The 14,201-nt window shown below is 42.7% G+C and overlaps 1 protein-coding gene across 3 annotated transcripts in view; it reads left to right on the top strand.

The window, feature by feature from the left end:
• Positions 1-14,201, top strand: part of akap13 (A-kinase anchoring protein 13) — a 134,954-nt gene that overhangs the window by 64,793 nt on the left and 55,960 nt on the right. The window lies entirely within an intron of this gene.

Genomic DNA, 14,201 nt, shown 5'->3' with positions numbered 1-14,201 from the left:
TCACACGTTTCAGTAACAAGGCAATGTAAGGTGTTTCACATCCACAGAAATATTGTGACAAATACACAATATGAGCAATGGCAACAAGAGGTGTGATTAAAAAATATGTACAGTAAATAAAAACGGAATCATTAAAATTCTAAAACAAGATAAGGAGGATGTTTTTCAAAGGAACATGGCAGTCTGTGTCTTGTATTTATGTAGCTTGATGGGCTGAACTCAGCCTGGTCACATTTTCTACCGAGCCGAACAACAAACCCAGACGTGGCTCATTGGTGGGTCCAGTTGGCCCTCAAGAAATGTACATGTTTGTTTGCATGACTTTTCCATTTTCTTGGGTCGTCTTCGTCCTTGTCTTCACTCTGGACCTCTCCACTTTGAGTGACTGGACCATTAGCATATTGCTCCCTGTAGCTCTGGTCCAGCACTAGACCAGGTTGACTCTTCCACTTGGAGCAGGGTCGCCTCTCTGGAGGAGGGTCTACAAGGCACGTCCAACGGGGAGCAGGCACCGAGGTCAGCCAAGGACTTTCAGGAGAGATTATGCCTCTTGGGTGGTCTGGGAGTGGCTCTAGGTCTCCCAGAGGAGCTGGAGGAAGCTGGGATGTCTGGGTTTCTCTACGTTCCATACTGGTACCATAGACCGTGGGAAAAAAGATGGATGAATGAAAAAGGAGTGAGACATAGAAAATACAAAAGTAAATGATTATATGCAACTAAACATGAAATGCTGGCTTGATGAAGGTCTAAATGCAGCGTGCATCCTGGACATGTCAGAAGGAACATGTCTGCTGTAAAGTCGCACTATATGACTTAGCTGCTTCCATCCAACGTATCGGACCAAATACAATCGCTGATCAGCTCAAGGCTCGGCATTATGATGGTCTCCTGCTCTGATTTGTGGGCTGCGTGCGTCTTCAACCAGCTGCTGCGTGCAGGCGCAGCAGAGGTGAGGCAGCCCCACACTGTTTTGTTTTGACTGCATCACATTTCTCTTTTCACATTTTTCTATTTCTCTCTTTAAAAAATATCCTCAAACAATCCTGAGAAATATGCCCAAAAAGACAACTATGATGAAAACTCAGCCAGGCTCATCATTTCATTGTTTTGTGTGTGAGTACACCTAGACTTTGTGTGGGTCCTTATTACTAAGTTTTTCAGAGGATCTCTTGCATTTTATTAAAACTGGAACTCTTTTAAAAGACAGTCGGGGACTGCAAAATCTCTCCAATAAAGGATGCAGAGAGAGACGGGCAGGATTTCCTTACAAGCAGCTCGATGTGCCACGGAGATATTTGCAGAGAGTTCAGGAGCAAAGCTGTCTGGAACATTATTCCCTTTGAGTGAAGTCTCACAGCTTTGCCTGTGTTTTTTTTTGTTTTTTTTCTGGTTGGTACAGCCACTCAAGAAGAAATATATTACCCACTCAAGTGCCTTTAAGTGAAACCTATGCATTTGATTTACTTTAAGCTCCGACAAGTTGGCCCTGCCTCGTCCTGCGGGAGACTTGTTAGGCACTTGATTTGCTCTGAGCACATGGATGCGATCTTCGGCGGGGCCGGGCTCGCGCTCTCAAATGTTGCTGACTGCCGGATTCCTCTGCAGCCATAGACTGCAGTGGCTCTGCTTATTCCTGAGTTTGCGGTCAGGGTCAGTGGCTTGTTCTGAATGCCAGATGTTTGAACGGGGGGCGGGGGGGGGGATGTGATGCACTCGGGGTGCAGAGAGTTGGGGTCGCCAGCAGAGGGAGATGTAGCCTCAGTGGCATCGGTGGAGCTTCGCCCTCTGGCCCACTTCATGACATGCCATTTGTATCTGATGAGGTGAACATCAGATTCGGCCGGAGGGGCATCCTCGATACAGTACAACAGCAAAATCTAACAGAAAGGTGTGTGAATCCCTGATAAGAGGAACTGTCTGTTTTTAAATCTGAAAAGTTCAGTATAAGCAAAGTGAAATAAGTGGATGTGAAGCGCACAAGCAACCTGAGGAGATAACAGTGTAATGACAGCAGCATGAAAAGAGATGTAAGGTTAATGAAGCAATTTGAATCACAAAGAGTGCGTCAGTGTTTTGACAGAATGTAAGCTGACAGCAGATAATTTAGTCTTGGAGGCTTTCGGCTTGTTCTTCATGTTTATTTTAGCTTTTCGTTACAGTTGGCACGGCAACACTTTGACCCGTAGCGTTCGCAGCTCCCACTTCTACATCAGAGCGCCATAACTCGCTTCCCACCGACTGCTGTGTGTCCTGCTGAGGTGCACGACCTGATAAAACACACACGTGCAGTTTTTGTGGACGGCGATAAAAGTGAGTGTGTAGTGCAGTGTAACGTCTGCTTCATTGGCCGGAACATTTCTAACACCTGGAGCTGAAAACGTTCCTCAGAGATTTGTCTCTTTAATAGTATCCATATTGTGAATCTGTTGTGGGAATCATCGAGAAAGCTGGGATGTCAGGATATTATGATGAAAAATATTGATATGAAACAATCATCCACCGAGCATGTGACTTGAATTCATGTCACAAATACATTCAAGAGATGAAGAGATGACTCATTTTAAAGTTCTTAAACTTTATACACTAAGAACATTAGATACGCTCTTCAGAATGTTAAATCCAGCACACTGAGCCTCACATGCTGCTACATGTTGGTGTTTAGTAGAAGTACTGCCTGCTTCACTTTTCAAACCCACCAAACAGCAGTTTGTAGTCAAATGTTTTCATGCCAATGAAACACTGCGGGTAATGTGGTTCAGCCTTGTGTTCCTGAAGTATGAAACACCTGCTGCTGTGTGAGACTCAGTTCTGGATTTTGTGATTCACAGCACATGTGCTATTGGCCGGTTCAGACCAGGAAGTTGGATTCTCACCGTGACTCCCCACATGTCATAACTCCTCATGTAATTCAATGAGTTATGATCATGGAGTGGTACAGACAATTTTTTTTTTTATTTGTTAAATTCCTTTGTGTTCCTGATAACCTCATTGTTCAGTCGGCTTTGTTGAAAAATGAGATTAAAACGGTTTTTCTAAACAGTTTTTTTTTCAGTGTATTTGTAATCGCTGGTCCAGTGGAGTTCCTCTCTTCCTTCATTTTTGTGTACATTGGTTGTTATGAGATCACAGGAATCTGGGCAGAGATATGTTAGAACCCTCACACACTCAGCTACGTTCATGTAATTGTTTAATGTGTAGAATTTTTTGTCTTTGAGGAGTTGTTTTATGAACCTCTTTCATTTTTGCTTGTACATTTCTCGTCCATAAATGTGTTGGTCTCTTGGTGGACATCAGACGTTTCGCTCTGTGTCTCATTTCCATCATTTTATGTGTTTATTTCGTTTGCCGCTTGGTGATCTTACTTGGTATCTTCTCAACCGTTGTGGATCTTTTCTAGTGTTTTTCCTTCTGGCCACTTGGCATCTGTTAATGATAATTGTATGTATTGTTGTGTCGCTTTGGGTTTCTCTGTACCTGTGCTGTCTGGTGAAGGCTGTTTTAATCTCTATTGTCTCTATCTACATGTTTTCTGCTCATGCTCCCTCTGCCTGTGCTGTGACTTATGGCCTCTCATTATGAGCAGGGTTCAACTGAACTTCTGTTATCTGGAGGGGAGGAGCTTTGCTAATCCTGAAATTACTCAGTCCTATCTAGATCGGTAGCATTACATAAACATTAACTTGACTTTTATTGTCAGCTTATCTCAATTGTTTTTTTGTCCTGCTTCCTCCTGTTGTCCTCAGCTGGTAAATCTTTATTTCTGACTGGAGCATCTTCCTCCAGTGGACTGATGCGACTTCACCGGAACTTGAGTCAACAGACTGACTCACACAGCAATAATACAGCTGGATGCATATTATTAAAGCATCCTAATTAAGAGAGACAATTTAAAAGTTACAGTAGTTATCACCATCAAATAAATAGTTACTTTTTATTTGCAGTAACTTGGATCACTGCAACTATACTTAATGACTATTTTTGAGCCGCTCCACTGTGTAATAAAGAACTACCAGCCCCAATCAATTGCTACTTACTCAGTAACTTACCCAACACTGTTTATTAGTCATTGCTGTGCTGGTGAGATGGTTCCTGAATATCCCATTTAGTAATTCTTCTTCCATGGTTTTACAGTTATTTCTAAGGAATACACATAGTGCTTGAATCAACCTGCTCATGGCTGATGGATGTCTTGACTGTGTGTGTGTGTTTTGTGAGGTCCTGCACTCACGCAGAGCTGGCACACGTTGCATTAACCTTGGTTTCAACCATTTCACCTCTGTGCCTCCCCGGTGGCCTCAAGTACATCCTCATCCAGCAGGGGGTGTTGAATCTCAACAGCATCAATTGAGATGATTGAATCACATTAACTGTGGTAATAATGCCCTCCTGTCATCTGTCAGACTCCAACAATGTCGTCCTTTGGAAGGCTGATTCACACGCTGAGAGGGAGAGGCATTCATACACAGAGAGAGAGAGAGAGACAGAGAGAGAAAGAGAGAGAGAGCAAAGGCATGAGTCACACAGAGTCAAGAGAGAAGTTGAGCCGACAGAGGAGAAGAAAAAGGAGGGAGGGAAGAAGAGGAGGGAGGGAGCAGAGCTGGAGTCTGTGGCCAGATGTGAAGCTTAGCAGACAGCTTCAGTCCTCCTCAACTGTGTTTCTCCTGGATTTTAACGCCGTGCTCCGTAAAGCCGCGCTGGATATTCACAGGAAAACATGTACGAACGACACAAGCGGAGGTACAGCCTCTGTGCCAAAGGGGAGAGAGCTGTAGACGTGGTTTTGATTAAGGTAGGCTGCCTATGCACACTCTCAAACAAAGTTGCTTGGTACGATAGGACGGGGAGCGCCATGGTAATAACAGTCATCTGAGCAGAAGCTCTGAAAACCGAGCTGTTAAGTTTGCGAGACAGATGAAATGCATTGAAAAGAAAGTGCCACGAGCAAGGTGAGAACTGTAAAAAGCAGAGTTGAGTTCATAAGAACAAAGCATAAAGTCGAGGTAAAATTAATAAAATGTCATTAAATGAAATTAGATCCTTCATGAAGAGATTTAGCAGCTTTACACTACTAAGACAGCTTTATTCCAAAGGCCTGATCGCATTAGTTCTCCAAAACTCTTCACAGAGAAGGAAAAAAGAATTCCTTTTGCACAACCTCATCAGAAGTGTCACAAAGCGCTCCAGCGTGCTTCGGCAAACCCATACTTGTCCGCTTAGCCTTGTTGTGACGGCTTTTCTCGCGTCGCGAGCCGAGAGATGATTGCACGGTTGCTGATGGTGGCCTTCCAGACACAGAGTGCTGATTATTTAGGGGTGGAGTGTGGTTTGTGGAGGTACGAGCTGCACTGGGTACTCTGTTAGGGCAGATGCCTGCACTCGACCCATCTCTGTGGAATCACTGTGTATGAAACTTAATGAGGCTCAGACAGTTTAAGGTCTTTCCGGGGTTATTTGGTCAGCACAGTGGGTACTTACTGACAAACTCTATGGCTAAAACAGAAAATAGTCCCCTCTGAACATGTCTTGTCGTACTGTAATTTCTCCTCCTCAAAGGTCCTGTTACTGGACCATAAAGGTTCAGTGTCAATCCATCTGAAGTGGGTGGAATCGGTCTAAATAGGATCTTTATGGCACCCAGAAGTAGTGCTATTTAAAGCCCAAATGGCAGTTTCCCTGCTCTACACACATACACACACTGCCTATAGAAAGAGAGGCCTTTACAGCATTTTTCCGCTGTGGGTTTTTCTTTGGGCTGCAGGACAGCTGTTGACTGTGATTAAAGTGTTCAGGTCTAATGTACCCAAATGTTAATTACTGCAAATCCCCATTCAGCCATTCAATTAAGACAGTGATGAACCTGTTGCATCAAATGTCACCTAATAACAAGTTTAATCAAGCCTGTTGCTTTTCCTAAACGCAGGAGTGGTCTCTTCATCGCATTGGTCCAGATGTGATTATCTCAACAACCATTGTTTGGAGTATGGTGACAAGTTGGCACAAATGCTTGTGCAGAATAACTATTCACTGCAGCCGTCTCGCACATGAGCATTAGCAGAAGAGTTGTTTCACCAAGAAGCACTGTCGTTGTGTAAGCGGACTCCCAGAATGCAACAAAAGTTTTCTGTTTTCTCTTGAAAACTCCTTAAATTTCTCTTTTGGAAAGTAAAATAAGATCACTTTAAAATTCTTCTGTAATATAATCAAACCTTGTTAGAGCAGAAGTGTTTGACTTCTCTCTGAAGACATCAGCCGACAGAGTCCACCAAACTCGTTCTGATAAACTCCCCTTCAGAGCCTGTGCTTCTATGATTTGGTGGGATCTTACAGAGCTGATGCTCGTTGATCCAAACTGTGAAGTTTGGATAAAAAGTCCTTGTTGATTTTGATATCAAAGCTTCAGATGTCTGCATTGGAACCATTTGTGAACTCCACAAACCAAACATGGGGATTTACCTTTGACCTCAGTAAATAAACATTTCACAGTCACTATTCTGTTCAGATTCAGTGCCAGTTTGTATTTTTTGAAGTGAGCTGACATTGTTGAAGTTCTAACAGCTGATTTGTACTTGTTATTTCTAAAAACAGCATAGTAAAGTGCTTTCAGCAAACATCCAAGCAAACAAAAGCAATACAGTCAAAACAGAAGCACCGGGGTTTAAGGTCCTCACTTCTGGAATATGTGTAAATGTGGTTTTCACACTGTAAACCAGACAGATCCAAGCTTCTGCTGATTGATTTAGATCGTCTTCATGTTTTCAAGACTTAAAATGTACCTGTGATGGCTGCACTTTGAAGTGTTATCAGAGGAATAAATCTAACTCGTTTAATGTTGTGAATACTTATACTGTATACTTAAACTAATACTGGTAGGTCGGATTCATTTTATGTAAAGTACACTCATGAATCATTTATTATTATTTTTTTTTTAATGTCAACTTTTATTTATAAAAGCAAGTGTCTTTCTTCTCAACCATTTTAAATTGCTTTGTTAATGTTCAAAATTGTATGTAAATAAACTGGTATGTTTTAATGTACAAATGAGAGAGTTGGAGAACATAATGTGATGGTGTCTTTCAAAGCATTTGTCACGTCCATAAACGTCACCTATCCGGCTCCATTCGCTGCTCTAGGTGAACCATCTACGGATAAATCCAAAATGAAAACGTCAATCTGAGAAGGAAATGGTAACGTTAATTGAGAGTGGACTATTTATTTTATTGTCAGTAAATACCGATGGTGCATATGTATGTTTTGCATGTTTGATATTTGAAGCTCAACAGAAGAGTAATGCTGAAAGGGCTTAACCAGCTCTATAATGTCAGTGTTTATATAATATAACTATAAATGCATCACAAACTACACTTTTGATGACGATAGTAAAACTCCATTTAACAGTTTATAGATGATGCTATCTCTATTTTAAAAGCTATGGATGTTTTGCAGCTTCTTTACTTTCTGGTCGGTGGGCCTTAATGCCTCTTTAAGTCATGAAGGTTGTAGACCTTGACAAAGGCCCATTAGTACAGTATTCTAAAGGCATTTAGCATCATGGTCCAAAATGAGGGGAAAAAATCCCAACAATTATATTACTGAAGAGAATTAGGTGCAGTATCTGGAGCACCAATCAGCATGCTGCAGACTGAAGGAAGCAGGAACCACTGATTACTACACTGAATACTAAAAGGAGATACTGAAATGCTGAGGTGGCAGTTTAATGCTTTATATATATATATATTTTTCTTTTTTTTTTATCAAAAACTGGACTGTTATTGGTAAACTAAACTGTAGCTGAGACAGATGTCTGTGTGACTCGTGGTGCGGTGACTTCCAGAAACGAGGCCGAGCAGGGGAGTGTCTGTGAAGAGGATTGCTCCGGTTTATGTAACACCTCTCCCTGGCCTGTTGTCACTTTCTAAACTTGTTCCTGGCGTCATCTCCTCTTTACAGCAGAGGGGTGAAATGGTGTGGAGGTGTGTGAAAGAGAGGCAGATGAGCCGACAACGTGAGAGAGATATGATGGTGTTGGGAAGGAGAAGAGAAGGAAAAAAAAAACAGGGCGGGCTAACGGTTTCCTCCGGCCTGGAATGGAAACAGGCGTTTGGCCAAATGACTTCATTTCAACCAGCGTTTCACATCCCAGCATCATTCGTGGCTCGCAGTCACAAATCACATCGCCGCTCCTCTTACCGAGCGCAGGAACCGAGTGTCGGCCCCTACACACACTTTGTACAGCCTTTTTTGATGCAGGGTAATTGATCTCGCATTGTGTTGGCCTTCCTCATATTGTTGTCTGCATGGGAGCTTATAATGCTCCGAAATGTATGAATATTGTTCAATATGGAGCCCGAGCTGATATCCAAGCAGCTCCTGTCCTCTACACTAATGGACCTTCAGCAGCTCCTTTTCTCTTTAGCTGTAAGAAAATGTAGTTCTGAAATATTTTGACTCTTCTGAACAAAGTAGACATAATGTCTGTTTTAAAACTGTAGCCAGAAAGTCGTGAGGTCTCATCTTATGTCCAGACATTTTTCTGGACACTCAGAATTATTTAGTAGCATTATGTTAAGACGGTTCATGTTTCATTGTTCCTGCAGCTTTATGTTTCATCTTAAAGAGTCTTCCATTCTAACATGTTCTCTTTTTATATACCAGATTGCATGAGTACTGGCTTGATGTCAGTTTTTGTCTTTTGTCTCCCAATTTTATTCCAATATGATGCCAACAACATATTAAGTAAGGTTAATTGAGAAACTAATCTGTCCCACAGTGGCAAGTTTTTAGATACTGAATTAATTTAAATGTTTTTTTAGTTACTTGTTTTCACTCCCTCAGTTTTATACTGAATTCCTCTCCTCATGTCTTTGTTGGAGGTCATTATACTGGAGTGGTTTTTCTTTAAATAAAATCTTTCAATTATTTGGATCCGGCTGATCTGTTCTTATTAAGGCCCCATTCGCACAACAGCGTTTCAGCTGATTATTTGTCCATTTGACGAAACGTTTTTTCACTTACAAAGCAAGGTTTTGAAGTTGATGTCCTGCTAAAAACGATGTAGTTAACATGTCTGGCCACATTTTGGCGCAGTTGTTTGTTTTTGTGATGAAACCACACGCATGTTTTCAGTGACAACAACTAAACAAACACCAAAAACCCAGCTGTTGTTGTCTTGTAAATGTGAGCGTTAGACAAACTGAACTGTACCAACTTGTCTGTGACTGATACTGTAAATGTGAAAATATGCAAACATGTCGTCATGAATCTCTTCATGTCTTCTTTGCATCTTCATAGCTTGACAGTGAAAGGATCAGTCTTTAAATGGCTGCAGGGAAACTACGCAAATCATCTTCATGAAGTGACTCTTTAGAGAAGTCATTCTGAAAAGAACAATTGAAGTGCATTTCCAGGGTGAACCAGAGAGCGGCCCCTTCCTCAGGTGTGCTGCTGGCCAGATTCAGATATCACACTGTGTGTACCTGCCTGAGAGGAAACAGTTATTCAGTCGGCCATGGCAGGCAGCAGTCCAAGTCCTGCATGCCCCAGCAGAGACACACACACACACACACACACACACACACACACACACACACACACACACACACACACACACACACACACACTCTCACAGCAGCCCGCCTTTTTATTTTTAAACCAGATGTGTTTTTACTGGGTACAGTTTAGATTCCCAAGACATTCCAAATATGCGCTGGTTGTTCAGAATCGGGGCTGCCAGTTCTCTGATGGCGGATCACTTCCTCTCGCTGCCTCCTAACCGGCTGGAGTCACATGATCAGCAGTGTTTAGTTTGCCGACGGCCTAAATGAGCGCTTACCTCCTGTGTAACCCCACTTTCCCTTTTCCACAGTTTAATGTGCGCCTCTCTGACTTTCTACTTCGACTCGTGTTCCTCCCAGTGTTTGCACTTCACTGCCGACCTTGATGCGTTTGCGAAGGCAGCAGTCACAAAACAGCAGCCTTGACCTCAGTGAGCTGAATTAGAAGTTATGAGTTGTTGTTATGAGGAATGGAGTCAGTTTCGGTTCGATCCAGACTGATTTCTCCTGTTTGATTCCCCGGTAACACGGTAAAGTCCTGAGTTAACATCCTCGACCAACCAAAGTACCACCTCTGTGACTAAAGTATGATTCACATCAAGGTGAATGAAATAACACAGGTATAAATACTCCATTTCATAAAGTAAGCTGTGAATGAAGTTGTGTCTAGCAAAGAGCTCCAAATAAAATGGAATGAATTAAGGAATATGATCTGCTAATGGGGCACATTTTAGAAAGTCTGATCATATTTTTCTGCAAAATGTTTTATGCATTTCGTGCAAAGAGAAAACTGTCGGTGTGTAAGTACTTGTGATCAGAGAAAGGATGTGGTGTTTGACCTGCATGATGAGTGTGGTGGGGAAAAACCTCTTCACTTGAAAGGAAAACAACAAAGTCAAACTGCAGCTTGCCACTAGATATAAAGTACGCAGAAAAACTATGTTATTTGTTTGACCAATTCATCTCTATAAGTAGACGGCAATAAAACAAAAATAAGTGATGATGCAGAAAAGGCGAACTACTCGATGTGCTTAACATACGACTGCTTGTCAACGTTCACTGACTGATCTCTGAGCCGTCTGTGCTCGCAACTATGTCCTTTCCTCTGTGGTGTGTGCGCGCGTGTGTGTGTGTGTGTGTGTTCATGTACTGGCTCCCGTTGTGAACAGCTAATCTTTCCTCGTCAGCGTGTTTGTTCTCCCTCAGCGGGTTCTGTTTGATATTTGAACACAGCTGTGTGAGAAGAAAAAAGCCTGCGTTCTGTGCGTGCGTCTGTGTGTGCATGTGTGCTGTTCATTTATACTGGTGGGGACATTCGATGGAACACAGACCTTGTCAGCGGGGGTGGGGTGGGGTGTTCCCCTCATGAGGGAAACCCCAGAACTCTCAGGTATTGACATGTCTTGAGTAGTCGTTGCAGCTCAGTTCAGAGTAAGCCCGTTAGAAATGAATGTAAGTCAATGTAGTGTCCCCATAAAGTATGCAACGCTGAAGTGTGTGTGTGTGTGTGTGTGTGTACGTGTGTGTGTTTGATCCCTGTTGTGTAGATCTCTGAGGGAGGGGGAAAGGGAGCAAAAGTAAGTGTTTGTCATGTTGAGTGCTTTGAACACTGCTGGCTGACGGAGGTGTGTGTGCATGCGTGTGCGTGCATTTGTTGCCAGTTGCAGTGTTGAGGAGTTGTCGGCGTGCTTGCAGGATTGCGGAAGAGTACGGTCACACGGGTTGCCTTTTAACAACAGTGCATACTTTTAAACACTCGCCACTCCCAGGCCCGGACAGCAGAGCTCAGTGCTGCTGGGGTCTCTGCAGGCCGGTGTGTAGAGTGCAGCGGGACAGCAGAAGGTTAGTGTTTGAAACAGCGAACACCGCCGCCCCCCGCTCACCCCCAGAGCACCATGAGAGCTGACTCACTGCCTGGATGGAAATCACTCACCCCGCTCTCTCATGCCTTTCAGTTTTTTCTTTTAAACCTCTTAACTTTTGTCTCTGCTGCTTCTGGTCTCTTTTCTCTGCGTTAAGTGGACTTTACTTTGATTTCTTCTCCTCTTTTTTGTTGTCAATTTCTAATTCTTTGGGCTTCTCATGAGAGGGAGTTAGATTAGATTTTTTTTTCCATTGTTGTTTACAGTAAACCCTCCCACAGTGAAGGTCATTTAGTGAATCAGAGCCACATTCATCCTTTTAAAATCAGTGGAAAAATAATTTTGTGACATGTAAAATGAACCAAATCGCCCCCTCAGTTGGAGTAATATCACTGCTACACATGTTCTCAATCTATTGACGTCATTCATACACAAGCATGATGGAAATTGGATGACAGTCATGAAGCTGATTGCTGGCAGAAAGTTTTGTCACTTTTTCCATTTTTTGCAAATCCTCTGGAGTTTGGGATGAAGTTTAGACCAGCAAAGTATGATGGGAACGGGCGATCATGCTGAGTATTGTGATAAGATTCGTGATAAAAACTAGCACTTAATATCAATACCTGTGCTTTGAGATTTGTTCATCTGAATAACAGTGCTCTTTCTCTTGCCCCTAGTTTCCACCTTGCTCATCTGTCTTTTGGCTTTCTAAGGCCTCGTTGACATGATGCTTCGAAGTGAGAATAGAAAACCTTTGTTGCGTTTTGGTGGTCTGTTTACTTGATGGCTTGTTGGCTTTAGTGTATACATTTTTGGGATATTATGTGCTCCTCATGAATCACAATATTAAAATTGATTTGATTCCATGAGATTCACATCAATCCCCCTTTAAATATGGGAAACTTTCCTGCCTGTCATGTTTGTGTCTTCAATGTTGCTACAGTGACTGAGATGAATAGATAGGTAACTTTTAATCTTCTGAAAATGTTGAACAATCAAGAAGCACCAAATCTTTCCAAAATCCCAATTGTCTTTACTCTGCGGCACCTGCATATATTGAGATTGTAAGTCTTTAAATGTGCATTAAACGGTTAGCTTAAGAGTTGTTTAAAGGTCAGATCGGACGTTGGGAACAGGTCTGCAGAGTTTCATTAACCTTTTAACTTTTTCACCCTTCCTCTGGAAAAACACTTTACTGACTGCATTTGACTGGACCGTTTCCCAGTTGCCACAATTGCTGTTTACACCTACAGTCCTGCTGATGCTCGACTCGCTTTGTGTTTCTGGTGACCACAATCCATTAAGCTCGTTCTCTGGTGAGGAAAATTCCAGGTGTAACATGTAAAGGGGACAATCCTTCCAGTACAGCTGTTTCACCAGTTCCTGAATGAAAAGGGAATAGGTAATGTCAGTGAACAGAAAGTATAAATCATTATTCACCTGCTCCGATTCTACCGGTACATTGTCTTCTGTAGTGAGCAATTAACAATTAATTAACCTCTGCTTGACTCTTCATGGAGTGGGAAACAACTGCTGGATACCTGAACCTCTCTGTAATTCACTCGCGCCAGGGACAGAATAAATGAGAGCCGGTTGAGGAAGTGCTTCCCAACCTTTAATCACCTTAGTTTATCTTGAAGAAAACCCTTTCCTCAGTGTCTGATTTACAGAAACCCAAACCATGGCAGGTATACAGCTTTTACTGACTTACTAAAGCAGGCGCCTTTTAACAGAAGTAGTTGGCAGTTTTCCAGACCTGCTGCAGACTCTAGAAAGGGGTTCATGTGAAAACGCATCGTTATTGTTTCAGAAAACTTTTCGTTTCCCCCAGTTCCTCAGAGACGGAATCAGACCATTTTCAAAAAGTTCCACCTTGGAAGCCGTTTTCAAAAAGTTGCGTTTTCAGTGCCTGCAGCGGAGGAGGACTTTCTCGCCTTTGGAAGAAGCAAAGCCAGCGTGTTCCAGATGTGGTCACGATCAGCTGTTAGCTGCAGTTTCCTGTTCACCACACATGACCTTGATGTCCTGTTTCTTCACCAGCTCTTTTACATCGGTGTTGTATTAATGCGATGACTTGGTCCTCGGCGTCATGCAGTCTGGATTGTGTTGCTACTCTCTGGGAATGGCAATCTTTCCTTCAAGAACACCGAGTTCTTTTGCCAGAGGCCTGCTCACATCCAATAAGCGATCCTTATCCTGACCAGACTGACGGTGAGCAGTAACTGAAACTCAGTGTCCATGGTAGACTTTTATGAAACAGAAAATGTGTTTTAGTGGCTTGAGATGAGGCATGTGGAGGTCTCCTTTCTACATGTCTGACATGGCCCGGGTTAAAGGGTAATACCAAAGCCTCTTGATCTGAGCCAGCCTTAACCTGAGCTTAGTGGAGTCAAAAGTGACGCAAGAAGATTTACACATCCTCAATGGCATCTTATTCATATTTCACGACAGCTCGTTGGAAATATCGTGTTTTCAGCCTGTCGGGTTCCTTTGCTGTTGCGAAAACCTGCTTATCACATGGAATGGTTGGAATGAGGTCCACCTTCAAGGTCATCTCAAGGTGTTTATCTACACGTGACGTGTATGCCGTGCAGTAAAACACACCGAGCTGCCTGTCAAAACGTTGAATTCTTTGTGCTATCTGTAAACATGAGTCGGGGAGGACTGGTGTGTTGGTGGCTTTTTTGTAGCTAAAACCAACTCATGCATGTTGGGTCACACAGTTGTATAAAGTGTATATGCACACACACACACACACACACACACACACACACACACACAGAGCTGT

This window comes from Salarias fasciatus, chromosome 1, assembly GCF_902148845.1.
Source record: "Salarias fasciatus chromosome 1, fSalaFa1.1, whole genome shotgun sequence".
Classification (NCBI taxonomy): Eukaryota; Metazoa; Chordata; class Actinopteri; order Blenniiformes; family Blenniidae; genus Salarias; species Salarias fasciatus.
The sequence above is the reverse complement of the archived record's forward strand: the minus strand, read 5'-3'. Positions and strand labels throughout refer to the sequence as shown.